Raw genomic sequence first — 25,020 nt, forward strand, 5'->3', positions numbered from 1 at the left:
GAGGCACCAGGCAAAGAGCCCTGCGGAAAGATGCTACTTAGCACGAGGCTTCTTACCCAGTGGGCCATGCCAAAATCTATCTCCTTTGAATTTTTCCCAACTTGTCCCTTTTCCCCACCCAAACCAGCATGTGGTTCTAGGGCCATCCGTTCCACAAGCCAGCTTTGTGATCCTATACAAATCACTTTAGTTTCTGGGTCTCAGTTTACTCATCCCCAAAAGGGGGGAAATAGACTAGAAGATCACCATCCCTTCCAACTCTTTATCTATGAGCTTTAAGACTCTTTCTTCTTCTGACCACCTGTGATTCTAAGTTGCGTCATCACCAAAGGAAAACAGTGGGAGTCAGGGTCTCCCCTCCCTGGGTTTTACTCCTGGCTGTAACACCCTTTGTGAGACTTTGGGCAAGTCATTTAATCTCCAACACCACCACCCCCCAGCCTCAGATTCCTCATCTATAAATTTGGAATAATTGTGCCAGCCCTACCTTCATGTCATGGCATTACCTCCCTGAGGTCACGGTCTTCTTCGAAAACGAAGGACAAACAACCTGCCTCACTGTGTTACTAGAAGATCAAAATGATACCACGCAATTGGAAAAGAACTGAGAAAAGTAAAACAAACACAAGTGTGATGTATTATTATTTCTACAACTATTGTTATCTCTTCCCAAAACTACCTTCTGTAAGTATGTCTATATCAGTGATGGGATTCAGCTGGTTTGCACAGGTTCGCCAGAACCGGTACCCAATTTTAGGTTGAGTTTGGCAAACGGGTTGTTGGGGGGGAGGGGATTGAGCCCATCAGAGGCAGCAGCACAGCCTTGGTTCCCTGAAGAACTGGTTGTTAACTTATTTGAATCCCACCACTGGTCTGTGTGTACATATTGACTCTCCCAATAAAAATATGACCCCCTTGAGGTCATTTTTGTCTCTGTACTCCAGCATCAAGCACAGAGTCTGGCACATGGTAAGTACTTAATAAATGCATTTTGATTGCCATTATTTTGGTCTGGACCTGCCATCTCCTGTAAGGAACTCCTGTTGTAAAACATCCCTTGCTGATGTAGAGTGACAACTCATCTATAACTCATAATCTTAAAGTCCTGACTCCAAGGCCAGCTGTGCCTTCACTAAGCCATGTTGTCCTTCATTATTTTTAAGCCTTATCACAATGGTGAAACAAGCGTATTTCCAGGCAAACTGCCTAATGTTAATTTTAGAGGAAAATAATTATAAATGTGTGTTTAAAAATTATTCAATTCTTGAATATCCACAGTAATAATAGCAGGGAAAGGGGTAACTGACGTGTATTTATCAAATGGCTAACATTTATCTGATATCTAAGCGGCTGAGTCACTTAACCTTTCTAAGCTTTGGTTTCCTCAACTGTAAAATGTGGGAGTTGTAACCTTTAAGGTTCCTCCCTGCTCTAGATTTATGAACCTATTATCTTTCTAGACCTCATCTGTAACATAAAGAGGTGTGCACTGGATGAGCTCAAAAGTCTGCTATTGTTCTTCGGTCCTTTCCAGTCATGTCTGACTCTCCGTTACCCCATCTGGCTTTTCTTGGCAAAGGTACTAGAGTAGTTTGCCATTCCCCTTCTCCAACTCATTTGACAGATGAGGAAACTGAGGCAAGCAGGGTAAAATAACTTTCCAGGGTCACATAGCTGGTGTCTGAAGCTGGATTTGAACTGAGATCTTCCTGACTCCGGGCTTGGCACTTTATCCACTGTGCCACCCAGCTGCCTGCTCAAAGTTCTAGCTTAGCTCTAAAACTTCTGACTCCATGTTCACTTCCGCAGCACATTTACTAAAATTGGAATGAAACAAAGATTAGCATGGGTTCTTGAGAAGGATGACACCCAAATTCCTGAAGCGTTCCTTATTTTTTAAGACTCTGGGGAAAAGCCAACATGAGGGAAAACTGGCAGTCTCTATCATGTCCCTCTCACCACCTTGCTACACTGGAGACTTTGGGGAATTTCCCTTTGAGTGAGATCTGGGACTCTCTCTCTTGGGTGAGCTGAGTTATCTCCCTCCCAAAGGGAGAGCTTCTTCACTCTGTATTGTCTGGCACATATTCTCCTACATACACTTTCTTTGACTTCTGTTTTACTAACAACTTGGATAAATGGGTTGCTTTGCTAATAAATAAACAAATCTGACTCTATGTACGTATTTAGTGTGTGGAGGATATAAAAATAAATCAAGGAAGGTATTATAGTTGGTTATGAGATGCATTCCCTCAGATCCCTTGCGAGATCAGGCCGACTCTTGGCAATTTAGAATGTTAAGGAGAGATAGGAGATCTCCCCAGAGTGGCAAATACAAATAGCCAGGGGAGGACTCCAATTTCTTTTCTTGAGTCAACTCATTCAAAATATCAGAACATCACTGATTCTATTTTGCTGAAGACATAGGCTAATTGTCCTGAAACAAATCGGCCCAAGGAGAGAGACCTTTCCGATACTGGGGTTAGGTAGGTCAGACTTACATCCAGTCTAAAGACAATTTGAAAGGGTTCACGGCTTCTCAAAGAGATCAACATCCATCAGCATTTATCATATACAGGGAATAAGAGGAGGGGAAAGAGGGAAGGAAAGAGGATGGGAAGTGAGAGAGAGGAATAAGGAAGGAAGAAAGGAAGGAGGGGCACTTGAGTTCAAATCAAGCCATCAGACACTAGCCATGTGACCCTGGGCAAGTCACTTAACCTCTGGCTCCCTCAATTTCTTCACCTGTAAAATAAGGATGATGATAAAAGCACCTACTTCCCAGGGTTGTCGTGAGTATAAAATGAGATACTATTTGTAAATGCTCTGCAAATCTTAAAACGGTTAAATAGCTTTATAAGTGCTTTGTTATTAGATAATAGCATTATCATTATTTTACAGGGGAGGAGACTGAAGCAGATGGAGGTTAAGTGACTTGTGCAGGATCATAAAGCTGAGTTATCTAGGGTAACCCTTCACCATACAGAAGAGAAAATCAAGGCCCAAAGAGAAGTGATTTGCCCAAATCAGTGGTAGAACCAGAACTTGGACCCATATATTCGGATTTCATTTGCACTATTCCATGCTATTTTCCAAAATCATGAAATGCAATTTGGAGGAGCGGGTGGGGGTGGGGTGGGGCTAAGGGGTATGCTATCAAATGACCGGAAGCAGAGATTTTCTTGAAATTGTTAAAGCAAATCAGATTTGCAAAAAAAAACAAAAAACAAAAAACTTTTTTCTGGAAAAAAACCAATGGCATATTGCCCAGCTGGCCAAGTATCACATAGGAAGTGCCTGAAACAAGGACCCAATCCATATAAATGTTTCAACCTCACATGAATAAATCATGACTGGCATTGTGAGTCGATATAAATCTCCCTCTTCAGGCCTAATTGGTTATTTCACTCAGCAAAATTGGAGAAGGCACCAACATAATCTGGGTGTGGTGAACTAACTGCTCAGTCAGAAAAAGAACAATTTCCTTACCAGTGCTGGGGATAAAAGGAGAACAGGCATAACTGTGGGCTTGGATCACAAAGGCGACAACCAGCAGCCTGGAACCAATGAGCCTTTAATGGTGGCTCCTCTTGGCCATCATCCCTCAGCTCCATGATTCTTGAACAAAGGTTCAGAGAACTGGGAGGGATCTCCAAGGTCATTCTCCTCTTAAACATAGACAGAGTAAGGCCCAGAGACTTTAAATGACTTTTATATGGGTGGTAGGTAGCAGAACCAGGTGACTCCCAAACCAGCACCCTTACCACTGGACCACGATGCTTTGCCTTGTCTCTTTCCAAAGGGAAATGACAAAGAGGGGAAGTGCTGTTTTGCAGGGAAAAGAAAGAAGGATGTGTTTCCTGTCCATTTTCTAAGATTCCGAGTACAGTCATACACTTTCACCCTGTTCGAGAATACAGCATCAAGATGCAACATTTCTGTACCAGTGTTTTCCCTGACACTCATTCCCTTTGTCCTGGGCTTCCCAGCTAGGCACGCTGGTCAACACCCTGCCTTTGTCAAATCCAGATTCCTTAATAACTTGAAAACTGCTGGTCAACCCATTCATTCCTCCCGCCCACCAAGTGATCTTCCTTCCTAAGTTCAATTGGATTTAGAAGTGCCCACTTAGTAGACAAAGCATTGTGGAAGATACTAATATGTAAGGGTCAGTATTACCCTAGAGGAATTTACAGCTAGGCAGATAAGATACAGACACAGGAAAAGCTGAATAGACATATAAGACAACCAAACACACAACTGATGTCACATGGCACTGTACAATAAATCTCCAAACGAGTGGTTCAGACTATTGTTACAGGAGTGCAAAGGGAATCGTGGTGCACCGGAATGGTCAGGGAGATCACAGGGACTGAGGCAAGTCCTGAAGGATGGCTAGGACTTAAAAAGGTGGACAGGGAAGAAGGGCTGGGCTTTCCAGATGAGGGGAACCAGAGAAAACAGAAAAGTGTGAGGCGTGTTTGGGGGACAATGAAAACCGTCTGGCAGGGATTCAGATTGGCTTCATCCTTTTGCCCAGCTATTTTGGAAAATGCTGGTCTGTTTGCACTGTTCAGGAGCTGAAGGCGGGTGGGGGGGGGGGGGGCGCGGCGGCACGGCCCTGTTTGGATCAGCATGTGTATCTTTACTCTGAAGGTCAAAGATTGCTCAGCGCAGTGCACACACCACTGCTTATACAGTGTCCTCCAACCTGCCCATCAGCAAGGGCTCAGAGATATACTCAAGCCTCCACCACTGAATGGTCAAACCCATGGATGGGTGCCAGCTATGGTTGGCAAAGTGAATTGCCTACCGTGGTGCTGGTTTTTAATAAAAAAGAGCTGGGATGAGTAAAGGAAAACTGAGGGCCAGGAGGAGGGAGGAAAGACAAGGGGAGAGAACGTGGGAAGGACATCTCTAGAACTTATGACTGCTTAATTCCAGATAGAAAGAGGTTCTTGCTCATCAAGGATGGAGAGAACCCTTAGCACCAAGGGGAGGCAACATGGGGCTTAAATCTGAGCCCTCATGGTACTACTGACTTAGTTTTAACTTAGCTAGACCTCAGTTTCCTTATTGATGAAACATGTGGTTCCATGCTCCAGCCAAATGGAAGTTCTGTGTCCCCATACAATATTCTTCTCTCTCTCTCTCTCTCTCTCTTTCTCTCTGCCCCCTCCCCGCCCTCTCCCTCTTCCCCTTCTGAAGCCTTCTGAAGCTGAGAGAGGAGGACAGAGGGCTCCATTAGGAATTAGAGGACTGAGCAAGTCACAAATCTCTTTGAGTGTCAGTTTTCTCAGGTTAAAATGAAGAACTGGGACTATCTGGTTGACCTCTAAGGGCCCTTCCAGGTGTGAATTTATGATCTTATGACTTCCTACCCATCCTTTCAAACCCCAACCCAAAAGCGACCTCTTCTAGAAAAGCCCCACCCCCATCATCCAGTGGTAACAACCCCTTCCCCTAGGAAGGAAACCAGTATTCACATGCCAGGCGCTGTGCTAAATGCTTTACAAATATTATATCATTGGATCCTCACAACAACCCTGGGGAGTGGATGCTATTGTAATCCCACTTTACAGTTGAGGAAACCGAGGCAAACAGAGGTTAATTGACTTGCCCAGAGTCACATAGCTAGTAAGTGTCTGAGGCTGGATTTGAACCCTGGTCTTCCTGACTCCAGGCCAAGTGCTTCCTCTACTGCACCAACCAAATGCCTCAACACTTCTTTTGGCCTTCTCTTCAACAATTAACACGTATTATTCTGTATTACAGCCTTCTGTTCATGTCTCCTACCCATCGACTTGAATGCAACCTCCATGAGGGTAAGGATCTTGTCTCACCTAAACTTTGTCTCTCACTTAGAACCTTGCACATAGTAGGAGCCTAATAAATGCTCACTGGACACCTGGCTCATTCATATCAAAGGATAATTGGGAAGATCAGAGGAGATAAGGTAGGTGAAAGCACTTTATAAAACGTAAAACACCAATCAAAGCAAGGGATTGTTAATTATCTTGCAAAGAGAATCAAGCAGCAGCTGCAACTGGTTCTTTATGATTTAAGCCACTGCACGGGGGTGCAGCTGCTGAGGAAGCCCCAGCCCCTTGGGCTCTGGGCCAGTACAACTAAAAGACAGGTGAACAATATTCCCCATCCTGCCCTCTAATCAGCTGCTACAACAGGCCTTGTTAGCAGTGGCTAAAGATGGGCTTGTCTACAAGCTACACAGCTCTCTCTGCTCCAGTAAAGCAGGCTCATCCCTGCCTGCTCCAAGTCCTCTCCATATCTATCAGTCTTTCTCCCCTATGACTCCTCAAATTAAATTACTGTGCCCCACCCCTACATGCCCTGTACTTTCCCACCTCCATGCTCATGCTGCTCTCTAGCTCCAAAATATTCTTCCTCATCTCCTATTGAATTGAGAGGCGTCCTGTCTCCCAGAAGCCTGGCCCATGTCCATCCCACTCGCTTTCCTCCCACTGTTCTTGCTATCGACAACAAATATTTATTGAGTGCCTACTATGTGCAAGGCACAAATGTGAATAAGACTTGCCCTCTGCCTCCAGGACCTCACAATCTAAGTGGAGACAAAACACACATAACCAAAATATAAAATGAGGCAGCGTGCACTGTATCCAATGCATGATGCCAGCAGTTAAATGCTGCTGAGATCAGAGGGAAGGAGAGATCCCTACCCCTGGGATGGTCTGGGCAGGACTCATGGCAGAGGTGAGCCTCAACCCCGGCCTTGAAGGATGGACAGCGTCTGAATAAGCATCAAGAATAAGGAAGGCCTTGGCTCAATGCTACTCAAAGCGGGCTTTGTGGGCAGCCTGGGAAAACTGGTAAGGGAACCCAGAAGAGGAGTCACCTGTTACAGTCACATTACCCAGGAGGGCTCTAATGGGGCAGAGATGCAATTCTTCACTTTTGTCCTTAACAGGAGAGGACAAGGGGAGACAAGGCCTCATCTCCATTTTCCCATCTGTTAAATGGAAGGAAAGCAAACTCGTGCCAGAAGTCCAAATGAGGACTCGGCATATTCCTCATCTGAACTACACAATCAATCAACATTGAGAAAACTGAGTCTTCAAGGAACGACTCACCTAATGCCAGTGGCACCCAGGTGCAGGATAACTGATGAATCAGAGCCAGAAAGGGCATGCACCAAACAGTATCAATCCCTTACATCAGCCTGCAAGCTGAGAGCCCACGCTCACACCTGGGGAAAGGTAAGAGCAAATTCTAAGGGCTTCTTCAAATGGGCTCGATCCTGCTGGATCAACGCCTCCTCTGCATAGTCAAAGAACAATGATAATAGCTAGCATTTATACAGGGGGCAGTGGTGGTGCAATGCTTAGAGCGCCCGGCCTGGAGTCAGGAAGACTTATCTTCCTCAGTTCAAATCTGGCCTCAGACACTTACTGGCTGTATGACCCTGGGCGAGTCACTTCACCCTGGTTCCATCCTCATCTATAAAATGAGCTGGAGAAGGAAATGGCAAACCACTCCAGTATTTCTGCCAAGAAAACCCCAAATGGGGTCACAAAGAATTAGACAGGACCCAAATATAGGGCTTTAAGGTTTACAAAACTCAGTATATGTTATTTCACTGTATTCTCACAATAGGAGTGGTACAGTGGACAGAGCTCTGGAGTCAGGAAGACCTGAGTTCAAATCCAGCCTCAGACACTTACCAAGTGTGTGAGACTTTAGGCAAGTCACTGAACCTCAGTCTCCTCACCTGTAAAAGGCAGATAATAACAGCACCTAGCTCGCAGGGTTGTTGTGAGAAGAAAGTGAGGTAATGTGTGTAGAAAGCACACATTGTAGGTGCTGTGAAAATGCGTATTCCCTGACTCCTTCCCAACATCCCTGCAAGATAGGTGCTATTATCATCCCCATTTTACAGATAGGGAAACTGAGGCACAGTGGTGTTCAGTGACTTGCCCAGGGTCACAACAGCTAATAAGTGTCTGAGGCTGGATTTGAGGATATTCAGGTATGGAGAATCAAATATCAAATCCAGAGCCCTCATTTTACAGAAAGAAACTCCCTTCTAGGTCATTGCTATCCCCATTTAACAGACGAGAAAACTGGAGAATCATAGAATCACAAGTGTAGAGCTGGAAGGGCTATCATAGGTCATCTAATCCAACCCCTTCACTTTTACAGATGATGACACTAAGGTCCCGAGAAGAAAGCCCCTTGTCCAAAGTCACACGAGTAGTAAGTCACAAAAGTGGGATTTACGTGAACCCAAGCCATCCGACTCCAAGTTCATTACCTCCCTCCGCTGTGCAACACCGACTCTCAAAGTGAAGTCCACAGCCACACAGCCTGCTAGTGGCTAGTTCAGGACTAGAACCCAGGCCTCAAGATCTCCCAATCCATTGTTCTTTATACTGCAATATCCCACCCAGACTCATCCTAAAACCCTCAAAGGCAAAGTTAACCAAGGTACAACAAGGTGTTAGATTGCCAGTCAGTACTATGGAAAGGGCATTGAGCTGTGTATTGAGACTTTCAGTCCTGGTTTGGCCATTGACTGGCTGAGTTACAGCACTGGGTCTCTGTTTTCTTACCAGTTCCATGGTTATACCAATGCTTACCCTTCCTATATCACAGGTTTTTTATGGGTATGGCATGAAGAAATATACCAGTATTTAAAGACTCTGATTTCCTTAATGTGGGAAACTCCTTCCACTAACTCAGGTCACAACCCACCTCTCCACTTGGTAGATAAGTCTTAGGCTCTTGCTTTTCCCTTTAAGTATATAATAAATTTAATAAGCAGCAGTCTTGTTTGTCTGTGTTTCTATCTTGTCTTCCTTATGTAATATTCTTTGTGCATTTTTAAATGTTGTGATGACTCTCTTTTCTTTCTTTTTTTTTTACATCATTTAACCCCTCTCCCTTCCAAATTACGCTCCCCAACAGAAAAACAAATATAAACCCTCATAAGCAATGTGGATAGGCAAAACAAATTCTCACATTAGTCACGTCCAAAAACATATGTCTCCTTCTTTACCACGGGTCCATCATCTCTCTCTGTCAGGTAATGGGTAGCATACTTCATCACCATGAATTGTGGCTGGTCATTGCATTAATCAAAATTCTTAAGTCTTTCAAAGTTGATAAAAGGAGTCTCTTGAAGACTCCTAAAAAATTCAAAGGAATGAAGCTCTTACGGTGACATATCAGGTACTAGTAACAAGCAGGGAGAGAGATATTTGGGGGTGGGAGGTGGGAAGGGAGGGACTTCCTTGGGGTTCATCACATTACACTATGGAAGCAGGAATTCACTCCCTGCAGTCTGGCACTGTTGGCCTAGCTGGCCCATGGGCCTGATCTGTGGCATTCAGGGCACTCCTATTTATCTCTTATTCCTGATGAGAGAGCATTCTGGAATGGGATGAGTCAACATCTTGAACTACTGTGGTAACAGGATTGCTAGATAAGACTGCCGTTACGCCAACTCTGTTCCCATTCCAGATCCAATTAGAACAGCTACTAAGAGGACTCATGATATGTGGCAACCAAGCTTTGGCAACAACAAAAAGACCATTCTTAGTGTACAATGTGCAGGGGATGGACAGCTCCCTACACTGCAGGGACGGGCATATTGTAGCATCCTTTACAAACTTTGCAAACTCTTTCATCAAATTACAAAAGCCTATTTGACTTTGCCAGGAAACCAAAAATATTCTAGCTATGCCACTGGGAAACCACAAAACAAGCCATTACCACAGCTACCACTGTGCTTTAATCAACACTGACCCTTGGGCTAAAAAAAATAAAATAAAATCATACATTCCCCAACCCACATATGCACACAAACCCAGCAGAACTTTTTTTAAACACCTAACTGATGGTAACTCTTAACTGACAAAATCCAAGCCAGGATGTGGTGTAGGTATAAAAAAGGTTCTTGTCCTAAAATCAGAGGCCCTGGGTTCAAATTCTGCTCTTCCACTAGCTGTGCAACCCTGGATAAAAATTGTTTCACTTGTGGTTATTTTTGTTTTAAAATATTTTTTCAATTTATAACTTAACAAATACCAGGATAGGTATTACCATATACAAAGCAAAACAGAAAGAGAGGACACATGTAGTTGCAAGCTGTACCTCTACCTCCAAGTATACACTGAATTCAACATGTTTTCAAAGCTGTCCTACTTGTCTGTGTTTCCTACGTTGATCTGTTGTCTTTTGTACATTTTTTAAAAGCTTTGGTAAAAGAAAAAAGTTTCAGCGACCCCTTTACTTTCTTCCCTCCCCCACCCCCATCTTGCTAATCCTATTGCTAGCTCTACTCCTCCCAGCCCCCCAAAAAATCAAAGAAAAACAAAAACCTAATATTGCATATGTAAACTCAACCAAAACAAATCCCATATTAGCAATGTCCAAAGACAGATGTCTCATTCTGCATCTCTTGAGTTCATGACCACACTTGCCAGGAGGTGGATAGCATGCGTCATCACTGGTTCTTTGGAGTTATGGTTGGTCATTGCCTTGTTGTAAGTTTTCAAATCCTTCCAAATTGTCTTTACAATGCTGTTGCTATTTAAAAATGCTCCAAATCTCTAATAACTAGAAAAATGGAAATTCAATTTTGAGGTTCTATCTCATACCCTATCAAATTATCAAAGATGACAAAAAAGGAAAATAACAAATAGTGGAGAGGCTTCCAGAAAATAGACGTACTGGTGCATTGTTGGTAGAGCTGTGAATTCTTCCAACCATTCTGGGAAGCAATTTAGAACTATGCTCTATACTGTGCAGACCTTTTGACTCAGCTCTAACACTTCAAGGATCAAACCCCAAAGATATAAAAGAAAGGAAAGACTCAGGTGTACAAAGAACACTTTTAGTCAAGTCAGCATTTATTAAGCCAAGGATTGGGCTAAGTTCTGAGGATGCAAATACCAGCTCTTTTCATAGTAGACCCAAACTGGAAAGTAAGGAGGTACCCACTTATTTAGGATACATACCATTACATTCACATACCATAAACAAATTATAGTATGTGAATATAGTAGAATACTATTATGCCAAAAAAATGATGAAATGGATAGTTTCAAAGGAAACTAGGAAAACCTCTATGTACTAATGTAGACTAACATAGAATTGGAGTAACTTATACAATGACCACAATATAATAATGAAGAACATCTTTGGAATATTTTAGAACTCTGACCAATGCAATGACAAATCACTAGTTCAGAGGACTGAAAATAAAACATATCACTCACCTCCTGCTGGAGTGTTGATGGCCTTAAAATGGAGAATGAGAATATATTTTTGGACATGGCCAGCGTGAGTCCGTTTTGTTTGACTATTCTCTTTTTTTTCATTGTTTAGTGGGAGTCAGTAGAAGGGAGAGATGATAAATGTTTTTATAAATAAGTAAATGAGGTTTTTGTCTTTTTTTTAAGAGACATATTCTCCTTGAGCTCCCAAAGGGCCAGGAAATATCAAGATACACCAACTCTCCAGGTCAAATTTAAAGGGAAATATACTAAAGCTCCTGCTAATAATAATCCCAACTGAAATATTTTTTAAAAACTATATATAACAACCTGGTCAAAATTAGTTCTAGACCATCAACTTACACCATATACCACACTAAACTCAAAATGTATACATGACCTGAATACTAAAGATCATAACACTAAAAAAATTAAAATTTGAACAGAACCAGATCAAGTACCTTTCACAGTTATGGCTAGGGAAATGAATTCTTAACCAAAGAATAGAGAAATTACAAAAGATGAAATAGGTAATTTCAATAACATGAAATTGAAAAGTTTTTGCATGAAAAAAAATTAATGCAACTAAGATAAGAAGGATAGCAGGTGGCTGGAGAGAAAAGCTTCATATTACATATCTCTGATGAAGGTCTCATATCTATAACACTTAGACAACTAACAGAAACAGATAACGTGAAAAGCCATTCCCTGATGAAGAGCCAAAGATATGAAACAATTTTTAAAAGAGTCCCAAACTATTAATAACCATAGGAAAGAATGCTCTAAATCATTAAAAATAATAAAATAAATTGAAGGAGGAGCCAAGATGTTGTGGAGAAGCCAGGAAGTTGCCAGAGCTCTCCCCTCTGAAAGAATGTTAAATCAAACCTCTAAAAGAATTCTGGAGCAATAGGATCCACAAAAAGAAAGAGTGAAACAATTTTCCAGCCCAAGATAACTTAGAAAGACTTCAAGAAAGGTCTGTCTCACTTGGGTAAAAGGGGAGTGCACCCTCATGCTAGGGGTGTCCAGGCAAGCCAGTAGGAGGCTCTTAGATCAGGCACAGATCAGCACCCAAGGTCCCGCAGTCCAGGCTCAGTAGGCCAGTGGCACAGCAGACCACGTGTGAGGCCTACAGCCCCAGCATAGCAGGCAAACTCCCAGCCCTGGAACCCAGGACATAAGAGGCACAGCTAGGCTGGGCCATGTCAGCATGATGGGCAAGCCTCCAGTCCCAGAGGCCCCGGTGCAGAAAGCCAGTGGCCAGACCCCTGGCCCCCCCGGCAAGAAGCATGAGACAATTGATAAATATTTACAAAAATATAAATTGCCCAAATTAACAGAAGAGGAAATAAAATAAATAACCACATTTCAGAAAAAAGAAATTCTTCAAAAAAGAAATTGAACAAGCCATCAATAAACTCCCTCAGAAAAAATCTCCAGGGCCAAATGGATTTATGAGTACATTCTATTAAACATTTAAAGAACAATTAATTCCAAAACTATATAAACTATTTGGAAAAACAGGCAAAGAGGGAGTTCTACCAAATTATTTTGATGATACAAATATGGTGCTGATACCTAAACCAGGAAAAGCCAAAACAGAGAAAGAAAAGTATAGACCAATTTCCTTAATGAATATAGATTCAAAAATGTTAAGTAAAATATCAGCAAGGAGATTACAGCAATTTATCACAAGGACAATATACTATGATCAAGTGAGATTACACCAGGAATGCAGGGTTGGTTCAATATTAGGAAAATTATCAGCATAACTGATCATATCAACAACAAAACAGAAACCATATGATTATCTCAATAAATGCAGAAAAAGCTTATGACAAAATACAACACTCATCCCTGTTAAAAACACTAGAGAACATAGGAACAAATGGAGTCTTCCTTAAAATGGTAAGTAGCATCCACCTATATGCGATGGGGATAAGCTAGAAGCATTTCCAATAAGATCAGGGGTGTTATTCAATATGGTACTAGAAATGTTAGCTTTCGCAATAAGAGAAGAAAAAGAAATTGAAGGAATTAGAATAGGCAAAGAAGAAACTAACCTATCACTGTTTGCAGATGATATGATGAAATACTTACAGGATCCTGTAGAATTAAGTAAAAAAACTACTTGAAATAATAAACAACTTTAGCAAAGTTACGGGATATAAAGTAAACCCATATAAATCATCAGCATTTCTATATATTACTAACAAAGCCCGGCAGCAAGAGATAGAAAGAGAAATTCCATTTAAAGTTACTGTAGACACTATGAAATATTTGGAAGTCTTCCTGCCAAGACAAACCCAGGGCCTATATGAACACAATTACAAAACACTTTTCACACAAATAAAGTCAGATCTAAATAACTGGAAAAACATCAGTTGCTTATGGGTATGCTAAGCTAATATAATAAAAATGACAAAAGAGGAAGAAAATTCAGATGATGTGAAAACAAAATATATCAATAAAAAACTTGTTTCTTAAAAAGTTAAGACTTAAAGAGATTTCTATTAGATCAATCCATGCAGCTACGATGGTGTAACAACAATGTTACTTGCAGCTAATGTGGAGGTATAAGGCCAATAACACCAGCACACAGGAAAGCTGCTAGCACAAGTTCTTTGATTCTTTTCTAAAGGAAAACCACTTTAGGGGTTAACAATCTTACTTTAATTAAACATACATATACCATTCACTTAGTTCACGGGACAAAGTCAGCACCCTGAACTTCAGAGCAAATACAAACAGAAATTACAGAGAAAATAATGCAAATCAACAGACAAGCTTCTAACTGTCTGACCATAGCAATACATACATAGTTATGAGAGAGAGAGAGAGAGAGAGAGAGAGAGAGAAAGTACCAACATCTAGGTTTTCAAAGCTGGGGTGCTCTTTAATGGCTACTCAGAGTCTTGTCTGGACAAATTACATGAACACTCTTCCAATGAGTGAGCCCCCAAAGCAAAATGCTAACCTCAGAGTATATATACTATTTCCAGTCAATGACTCTTAATTCAATCAAAGACTCTTGTTTCAAACAAAAGCAAGACTCAATCAAAGGCACTTGATTGCCTTAGTGCTGAGAAGCACTCCACAAGAAAAAAACAGCAAAAAGTCCCACTTTGCTTGCCATTACAGATGGTGATGCTATTGCATTAGTCAGTGAAAATGATAATGCTAGGGGCAGCTAGGTGGTGCAGTAAGTAGAGCACCTGCCCTGGAGTCAGGAGAACCTGAGTTCAAATCTGGCCTCAGACACTTGACACACTTACTAGCTGTGTGACCTTGGGCAAGTCACTTAACCCCAATTGCCCTGCCTTCCCCCCTACAAAAAAAATAATAATGCTAGAGCCTACAACAGCTAAAAAATTAAATCAATGAGATTTCTTTAAACCTCTTTCAATGAGTAAATTTATTGCTAGCCCATGGGCAAGAAAGGTTAAAAGTTAAAGAGATCTCTGACTTTAACTTTATAACAAACAGAATGATTTCCCTTCTCTGGAGAGGTAGTGTGGTGTGCATAGTGGCTGACTCAAAGAGCCAGTCTCAGAACCAGAAAAATCTGGGTTCAAACCCCACCTCTAACATACACTAGCTGTGTGAGTTCAGGCAACTTAACCTCTGAGTGCTCTACGCAATTCTCTAAAACCAGAAGTCCCAGAGAAGGTACCAACCTATATTAGTTAAGGGAGTTCCCTCATCCAGGAATATATCTGTATCAATGAAATCACAGGTCCAGTGATCCCTCTCTCCTGTATGAAGCAATCCCATTTACTTAAAACATTCTACATGACACGACAACATATCTATAACATATGTGCAAATAGGTTATGCAAACTGATTTTGTCTCACTGACAAGTTGAGACTCAGTTCAGCTGTGGCCAACACATCTCCTTCCTCACCATCTTTGAGAGGTGCACCTTCTCCAAAGGCTGAATTAAGAGCTCATCACTGGTACCCATTTATCTTCCCTCATCCCCAACCCACACACTCACCTCTCTCCTTCTACCACATCCTCCAGCCATGAGGAATTAAAAAAGAGGGTGGAGGGGAAAGCAGGGTCAGAAATTTCAGCATCTCACCCTTCCAAGTTTGTGGATACCTATTCTAGGAATAGAAGCACAACTCGGCAAAAGCCTTCCATCAGGGTTTGTTGAACCTCATCCTGGGTCCACAGTAGCACCTGGCATCAGGCCCTGGTTTCAGTCACAGTCCACATATTGCCTCCTTCACACTATCCTTAACCAGTGGTAACTATTCCACCCCCCGCCACCGCCACCCGCATATCTTCAGGCCTAGATCCACCACCCCAAGATCACACCCAACCTGGGCAGGATATATAAAATGGGGGCACAGAGTCACGGTGACTGCCCGAGGATGGAGCTCACTTGGGTGTTTTCTGCTTGCAAGAGCTGTGTTTCCTTTGAGAAAACTGAACCCAAACTAAGGGAGCTTTACACTTCAACGCATCAATTGGGGGGGTGGGGGGAGGGATAGAAAGGGATAGGGCGTGGCAATTGTTAAATTATCAGTGTGATCACTACAAATCAGGGCTTGATTTATTGTTTTGTTAATTGTCGACATTTAAGAAAGTGATAGAATCTATGATAAAGATTAAATCTACAAGTGTGTCCAGTTGTACTTCTATTTTTTTTGGAGTGCCAGTTGTTAAACATTTACTAGTACACCCACAGAGGATGAGGGGAGAAGGCAGAAGGGTAACAAAGTCACTTTCCGTTTAACTGCAGATGTTATTCTGGTACAATCAGTGGACCCTGATGCTTTCTCATCTAGAAACCAGTCCTTGCTCCCTGCCTGACCAGCTTTGGTCCCAGTACTATTTAGGCCCTGATATATTGGACACAAGCAAAGGTTTAGCAGGGGTGGGGAACCAGCAGCCTTGAGGCCACATGTGGCTCTCTAGATCTTCAAGCACAGCCCTTTAGGGGTCTTTTAGAAACCTTTTAGGGCCGCACTTGAGGACCTAGAGAGCCACGTGTAGCCTCGAGGCCACAGATTCCCTACCCCTGGTGGACACACAGTTTGTTTGTTTTTTTAATACAGTGAACATCTATTTATCCAGAATTTCTTAGAAATACTGAAGACTCAAATAATTAGAATTTTTTTCCTCCACAAACAACAAATACAATACAATCTGAAATTCATAAAATCAACTTCCATGATATACCACGGAGTCAGTTAAGATTCTTATTCCTTCTGCAGTTCTGGTCCTGAACAGAAGGACCTGATATTTAAAGTGCAGGTGCTGAGGCTCAGCAAGAGACTGGTGGGCCTTCTGAATCACCAAATAGAATTAAATTATGTTATATTTATTCTATTCTGGTTTGGGATGAAAATCTGGCAACCCGTATAGAGCATCTCTGGTAAATCTCAGTAAACAAGATTACACAATCAGAGAATCAGAGAACCATAGAATGTTAGAGCTTGAAGGTACCTCAGAGACCATCTTAATCCAATATTCTCATTTTGCAGATGAAGAAACTGAGGCCCAGACAGACGAAATGACTTGCTAAGTGGCTAAGTACCTTTTAATTTTTTTTAATTATTCATTTATTTTTGGTTTTCAACATTCACTTTCATAAGATTTTGAGTAGTGGCTAAGTATCTTAATAGGAATAGTCTTCTCCTCACCCACTCTAGAAAAACAAGGATTCTTCACATCTCTTTGTTGAATTAAATCAAAGGAAAGAAGACAGTTTGGTGTATACTCTTAAAAGCTAATACTGGGGTTATCTCAATCCTTGTCCAGTAACTGGCCTGTTTTGTGGTTCCCCAGAGTAAGGAGACCTGGATTCTAGTCCTAGCTCTGACTTGATGGCTAGGTAATCTTAGACAAATCACCTCATCTCTTTGAGTCTGTTTTCTCACCCGAAAAACTACAGGGTTGGTGGTGATCTCTAAGCTTTCCACCTCTCCAAGAGAATCCTTAGAATGGGTATATATGTATGTATACATGTATGTGTGTACAGGCATACATATACATATATTCATATACACGTGTGTATATATGCACATTATATACACATGTAAATCTTTTTCTCAACCCTCATGAGCCATGTCTGTATGTATATAAATGTATATTAAATATATGTATACATGTGTACATGTACATGTATAATACATGCACACATGCATACACACTGCTCATGAAAGCTAAGAAAATACAAGATCTCAAGTATGTGTTACATGTTCCTATATTTTGAATTTTTCTTCCTAGTTAAGGGGGTGGGGGGAATGAAACGGATCAGGCAGGGAGCCAGAACTTGAGTAGCCATTGGAAGGCTGCTTTGTCACCTCTTCTTCCCACCCTCTCCATCTCCACCCCATACCTAAATAACTTACTGGACAATGACACATCCCCCATGTTGCACAACTACCCCTCATCTTATCGGCCAGTGAACTTCTACCCTCTTAGCAGCGCTAACCAAGTCATCTCTGCTTTCCATTTTCACTCCAGCAAAGTCAATATTTACTAGCTATGTTGCTAAAACAGGCACTAGGCATTGACTCTATGACAAACTTCCCAGTCTAATCTCAGACTAGAATATTTCCAGTGTCACACTAAGGCTCCAGAGTCCTCAAAGGGTAATTCTGTGAGTTAGTGGGCATCCATCTCTGAAACAGCAAAGAATCATAAGTTCTCATTATTGTAAGAGTTGGAAGGAACCCTAGATGTCATCTAGAGCAGAGTTTTTCTTTCTTTTTTTTTTAAACCTGAACTCTGTGTACAAATTTCAGAGAATCAATGAACTGGAATGGGAAAAAAATCACATATTTATTTTCATTAACCTCAAAATTATATCTAACATTTCCTTCAATTATTTAAATTACTCAATTATTTAAAATTATTCTGAGAAGGGTAGGCTCCATTAGACTGCCAAAAGGATCCATGACACAAGAAAGTTAAGAACCCTTGATATAGGCAGAGCTTCTTAAACTTTTTCCACTAGTGACCCCTTCAATTGTGACCCACAGTTTAAGAAGCACTGAAGGGGCTTCCTTATTTTTTAAATGAGAAAGGTATGAGCCTGGAGAGGCTGTGGCTTGCCTGAACTCAGAGTGGTAGTTAGAAGGAAAGCCCAACTAGAATCTAGGGTCCCTAACTCTCACTCAATTATTTTTTGTTTTTACCATTGCCCCAAGTGGCCTTCCACTTATTAGAATTTGGGAAAAGAGGAGAGGTAGGGAATTTAAGTGGGAGGGAGTATTGGCTTTCCTTTGAATGGCAATAGGTATTATTCTAGGGTGGTCAGTGGTTCTCTGATTCCAGCCTCTGATTCCAGGGCTGATGATCAGCGGGCTGAGAATGAAACAGCATCTGTGCTCATCTCTAATGAGATGGGGTCATTTCCTTAAAAACCAACACAATAGGGTCATAGATGGAGAACTGAAAGGGACCTTAGAGGTCATCTAGTCCAGGGCTTCTTCAACCTTTTTCCACTCACCCCTTTTGGCATTTCAGTAGCATTTCAGTTGGTGTTGCACGGCCTGAGGGCATGCAGAGTGCAAAGTGCACATGCTTTGTGTTCAGAGCCAAGGCTGCCGTGAAGTTGCACAATGCAACACCAGCAAGTGCTGCCAGAAGCAATTTTTAATTAATTTTTGGTCTCTGTACTTTCAGAAACCTTTCACTGTTGCCAAATTTTTCATGACCCCCATATAGGGTCACAACCCACAGTTTAAGAATTGCTGACTAATCCAACAACCTCATTTGTTTTTTGTCAAGAAAGGAAACTGAGGCTCAGAGAAATCATGTCACTTGCCCAAGATCACACAGCTAATATATGTGTGAGGCAGGAATTCAAGTCCTGGTCTCCTAACAAGTTCAGCACACTTTCCACTACAAATACAGAGTTATCTCTGTATCTGACTCTCTGAATTTGAATTCCTGAACTGGGGGAAGACTAGAGAAGCTCCATTCTAACCTCAAGATTCCAAGATGTGGCAAATCATTCCTTTTCCCTTTTCTTCTTCTTTGTTACACATGTTTTTCTCCTTCATTTGGTCCCCTACCAAGTAAATAAATGCGATGGTATCTTATGCCACCAGAAGACTCACAAACAGTCTTTGGGACAGAGAGCTTTACCCAGAGCTCTTAAGCACTACGTAAATGTGAGTTATTATGAAATGATCTGTAATGTGATGTGCCAATGCAATGCCTCTCAGGGGTCTCCAGTTGTGACTATAGTGGCTTCCTGGGCCCAGAGGGTACAGAACATAGGATGTGGTTGGTGTCCTGGCTCTTCTACAGCTGCGGACCAAGGCTGCACGTGACCAGGGGCAGCCCTGGCACCCAAGAAGGCAGAACAAGTGAGCATTCTGTGCATCTGCCGGGGATAACAAAGAAACTCCCCCACATGTGGATTTCCCCCTCCCCTCAAGGGCCTCACCAAGGAGACAATGAGAATCATCCAAGGCCATGCAGAGAAAAGCACCCAGTCTTTATCATATTGCATTTGAGAGAGCCACCCCAGTGCACAACAGTGCTGACCCAGCTGGTTCCTAGCTAGGACTTAAGACCGGTGAGGAAAGGGGAAAGTGATTTATTCCATCTGCAAGTCTATACTGAGCAACCCTTGGACCACCAGACCTGTGCAGGGTGGAGATTGTAGGAAAAACAAAGTAAGTCCCTCCTACCAGGGCCAGATGGAGCTAGATTTAGCAGGATTAGAACACAAGTCCATCTTTCCCAAAGGCCCCTGTTAAAATCACAGTCCCACTCCCTGATTCTGATCACAGTTTCTGACTCTCCATTTATAAAGAGTCTTTTGGGATTCTGATCTTCATCTGGTTGTCTGAGATCCTAGCTCTAGATCCATGGCTTTCTTGAACCTTAACTTTCCCAAACCAGAGCAGAAGCCTCTGGATTCCAGAACTTTACTATGGAGAGAAAGTGATGGGCTTGCATCAACATCTTCCCTGGCTCTGTAACCCTGAACCTCTTTCATGGAATCTTTCAAAACCTCAGCACTGTCATCTGTAAAATGGGATGACACACCTCCCTAGGTTTGTTTTCGATCGAGTGCAATAATTTACGGTAAAGTGCTATGTAAGACTTCAGCTGCCGTGTACTTGTTGGCTCTTCGTATCTTCTCATTTTTGTCATTTTCATTGTTTTCATTATTATCGGCTTGAAAAATCAATTAGCCTAACAGCCTCAGTTTATCTTTCACTTCAAAGTGCCAAGTTCCTAAAGCAGCTCCATAAAGAATTCCACATCTTAACATATTTGCAATAGAAACCATGCATATCAGAACCATTAAATAGAGGTTTATACTCTTGACTACTAACTAGCTGGGTCTTCCATCTCGGTAATAGGGTATATGATTCTGGGTCCCAAGTTCCACCCAGCTGCTGGCCACAGAACAGTTGGCAAAGATTTCGGAAAAGCCAAAGCACAAAGAGCAGACCTGTTCCGGAGTAAAGAACTCCCAAATTTGGCAAAGCAAACGATAACCTCTACTGAGGCTCTACGACCTTCCCAGCTCTTTTCTAGGCATAGTGGATGGAGGGGCAGGAAGAATGACACAAAGGAGGAGAAGACGGGGTCCTTGCTCTTGAAGAATTTAAAATCTAGTGAGGGACAGGAAAATGACATGGATGAAATAATTAAAAATAATAAGGCAGGAAACTGATCACCAGTGCTATAAAAGCACAAAGAAGAGGTCAGCATTAAATGTAGTAGTACTGAAGGCTTCCTGGAGGAGGATCTTAAAGAATGAGTTGACTTTGGATAAGAAAAGAAGAAAGGGTATTCTGGGAAGGGGAACAACATGAACAAGAGATTAAAGTGTGGAACAAGTTGGTAAGTGCTGGATACAGTGAGACCTTCCCATCTGGCAGGTGGGAGAGTGGGGTGAGAAAGAGGCACCCTATGAAACCTCTTAGCTGGCCCTAGCCCAGAATCAAAACCACTGGACTCAGTTCATCTACCCCAGAAGTCCAGGGCCCAGAAATAGTTGCGCCACAGCCTGTCATTTCCAAATGGTTTCCTTCATGGCCTAGGGGACAAAAGGGAAAGATATGGGCTGGCCCTTTCCACCAGCGACCTTACTCTGCTCTTCTCTCCACTCTGAAACAGAACCAGATACCTGAAACCCACACATCTTCCGAGGGGGTGGTGGTATGGTAAGAGGGGCTCCTCAGGTCCCAGACAGCTCAATTCAGAACAGTCCTGAGGCTAAAATAGAAGGCTAGAGCTGTGTACAACTGGTGACAGGTTAAATGGTCACCCACTGTCCGGCTTGGGTTCCCCGAGTTCCCTACACATGGCCAGGAAGGGAATACAGCACACCCTGATGTGCACAAACACAGCACGGTTTTCAGACAAGAGCCAGGCTAGCAGCCCTTTCAGGAGGCTTCTCCATCAAAGATTCAGGTTAGACATGATGAGGAGTTTCTTAACAGTGACTGGCAAACAGTGCACAGTTAATATTTAAATGCTCGTTGAACTAAATTCAACACAAGGCTGGAGAGGCATCACGGGGTGTTCCTAATGCCCGAAGACAACATCTTTTTCTCTGGAAAATTCTTCTTTAAAGATAACTTGATAACTTTGCATCCGTTTTTCTGCTATGCACAATTTCTATTTCATCTGTCTATCTTTTCCCCCCAAATTATACTATGGCCCCTCTTTAGCCCCTCTGAGCCTCTGTGTCTTCATCTGTAAAATAATAATAATGATCCCTTTCTTGCTGACCTCATTGGGGTATTAGGAGGATTAAATGATAAGATGCCCGTGCATCTGAAGACCCAACAAATACAAGATAACATTATTACTATTTCATTTTCTCCACAGTGGCCCAGACCTCAGTACAAGATCTCTCAACACTGCTGCTGACTGTCTTACCTCCTCTGGACTTTTTGATGTTGTCCATGCAGGAAGCTGGGGACTGATGTGACTTCTCAAAGTCAATAAAATTCAGCAAACATTTATTAAAGGCCTACTGTGTGCCATTCAGTTTTAGGCACTGGATCAGCCCCAGAAAGGATTTAGCCTAAACCAGTTCTCTACAAGATCTTTTTGAAGACACAGCATTTAGACAGAGGAATCATGGGAAAACAGGAACATTAGTGCCTCGTTGCTAGAACTGTGAACTGGTTTGGCCATTCTGGAAAGTAATTTGGAAATATTCTCAAAAAGTTATTCAACTATGTACAGCCTTTGACCCAGTAATATCATTACTAGGTCTATATCCCAAAGAGATTAAAAAAGTGGGGGAGGGGGGGAAATCAGATGTACAAAAATATTTATAGAAGCTATTTTTGTCTTTGTAAATAACTGTAGACTTAAGCAGGTAACCATCGATTGAAAAAGAGCTTAAAAAATTATGGCATATGAATATAATGAGATACTATTATGCCATAAGAAATAAAGAAGGGACGAATTTCAGAGAAACCTGCAAGGACTTATGTATAAACTGATACAGAGTGAAGTGAGCAGAACCAAGTAACAATATCTACAATAACAACAGTATTGTAATGACAAGCTGTTTTGAAAGACATAAGAACTCTGATTCACTACAACAATCTACTATGGTTCCAGAGGACTCATGATGAAACATGTTATTTGACAAAGACGTGATAAACTCAGAGTGTAAACCAAGACACAGATGCCTTTTAGACTTGGCCAATGTGGGTATTATGGGCAGCTAGGTGGCACAGTGGACAAAGCGCTGACCCTAGAGTCAAGAAGATCTAAATTCAAATCCAGCCTCAGACACTTACTGGGCAAGTCACTTCACCCTACTGGCCTCAGTTTCCTCATCTGCAAAATGAGCTGGAGAAGGAAACGGCAAACCACTCCAGTGTCTTTGCCAAGAAAACCCCAAATGAGGTCAGGAAGAGACAGACGTGATTGAACAACAGCAACAATCTGGGAATTTGTTTTGACTATACATATTTGTTACAGGGTTTTGTTTTTCTTTCTTTTGGGGGGGAGGGGTAGGTTAGGCAGGAGGAAGAGAAAGCATATTTTTGCTAATTGAATAAAAATAAAATTTGATTAGAAAAAGAAATCACAAGCACATGTATAGACTATATCAAAATGCCTACCATTTTCAGAAGGGGGAAGAGAGGGAGAAAAATTTGGAACTCAAAATCTTGTAAAAATGAATGCTAAAAATTTTCTTGACATCTAACTAGGGAAAAAAAATAAAATGCCATTTAAAAAGAGGGGGGAAAAAGAAAAATAAAAGGCATGGCATTTGACCAAAGAGAAAAGAGAGAAGACCAGAAAGAACCACAGAGAAGCATTCTGAAAGTTATGTTGAATCGCTTGTCAGCCTTTCTGGGTTAAGATTAAGTGTATATTTAAAAATAAAAGTAAGAAGTATGTAATATAAACGTGTGGTTTCAAGTATAATCTTCTTCTGTTCTACTATGTCCATGGAAATGCTTATTTTATTTGATATATGTCAAGTTCAGAATAAAAACTATTTTTTAAAGCAGCACAGCAGCACTTGGCTGGAGTTTGAAGGTAGGTCCTCCTCGGAGCCCCATTTCTGCCCTCCTCATCGCTTAGCTCAGTTCTCACTGTCTTTTACCACTTCCCTTTCTCCCCATCCTCCCCACCCCCATCTAAGAGCTCTCCATCCGTGGTACAAGTATCTCCAATGTGTCCGTAAAACCAGATCAGAAAGAACTGTTCCACCTCCTCAGACAGGGTTCCCCCATAGTCCTGTGCTACCTCAACAGCAAGTGATCCCCTTAGGCTCTGAGGCCCCCACCCACTGAGCAGGAGGCAAATATTACAGCATCTGCAGGAAGTAAATTACATAATCCTTGAAGTCCTGGGCTAGGCCAGTTGTCAGGCCATCAGGTCCCCAGCTCTCAGGCCTTTGGTTTTGCTGTGTTTCCCAGACATCCTAAGACCCCTGAGTCTGGTATTAAATGAGAAAAGAGCAAAATCTTGCCCAGAAAACTACAGAGAGGGGAAGGACAGTTAGAGCCTTGGAGACAATTAGAGACAATTAAAGTCTCCTTCACAAGTCTTGGAGAAAACAATAAAAGGGCAAGCAGGAAATCACAGAGCACAGGTTGTCAGAATTGAAAGGGACTTTTGAGGTCATTTCCAGCTAAGGCCCAGAGAGGGAAAGTGATTTGCCCAAATTCAGACGGCAAAGCATGAACCAAGACTAGTGTGAACTAAGACTTATAGAGCTATTATCAGCTTCCTTTCAAGAGGAACACAGATTTAGAAGGATCTTAGAGGTCACTAGAACAACTTCCTCCCTTAGAACAGATCAGGAAACTGAGGCTCAGAGAATTGAAGTGACTTGCCCAAAATAATATAGCTTGAAAACAGCAGAGTCAGGATTTGAACTCAGTTCCCTTGCCTTCAAATCCAGGAGTCTTCCCACCACACTACAATGCACAACCATTAGAACCGAAAGAGACCTCAAAAATCTAGCCCTTCAATTCAAAGATGAAGCTATGGAAATCCAGAGAAAGGAAGGGATTTGCACAGAGTCACAACTACTGACTAGTGACTGAGCTTAGGAATAGAACCTAGGTCTGTAACGCCAGTAGTGGAAGGTGTGTGATACATGCAAATGCCCTTGGTCAGAGACATCAGAATGATCCCTTGGCCCAGTTAAGAGAACATCAAGGTGGAGCTTGTGGAAACCACAGCTAGAATTTAGCCACACCCTCCAGAATCCACAGGGAATCAAGAGTCTGGCTGCTGGGTATGGGGTAGAGTCCGTGAGAGTAATCTCTAGTAGGAGTCTCAGAGGCT

General features: G+C 42.1%; 1 protein-coding gene and 1 non-coding gene across 2 annotated transcripts in view; one reads left to right on the forward strand and one right to left on the reverse strand.

The window, feature by feature from the left end:
- Positions 1 to 25,020, reverse strand: part of LOC118829639 (death-associated protein kinase 3-like) — a 180,530-nt gene that overhangs the window by 118,122 nt on the left and 37,388 nt on the right. The gene's annotated exons all lie outside the window — the stretch shown is intronic.
- LOC118830363 lies at positions 1,796 to 1,897 on the forward strand. Its single transcript, XR_005009013.1, has one exon. It is a non-coding gene; the product is annotated as a U6 spliceosomal RNA (small nuclear RNA).

Source organism: Trichosurus vulpecula, chromosome 8 (assembly GCF_011100635.1).
Source record: "Trichosurus vulpecula isolate mTriVul1 chromosome 8, mTriVul1.pri, whole genome shotgun sequence".
In the NCBI taxonomy this organism is placed as follows: Eukaryota; Metazoa; Chordata; class Mammalia; order Diprotodontia; family Phalangeridae; genus Trichosurus; species Trichosurus vulpecula.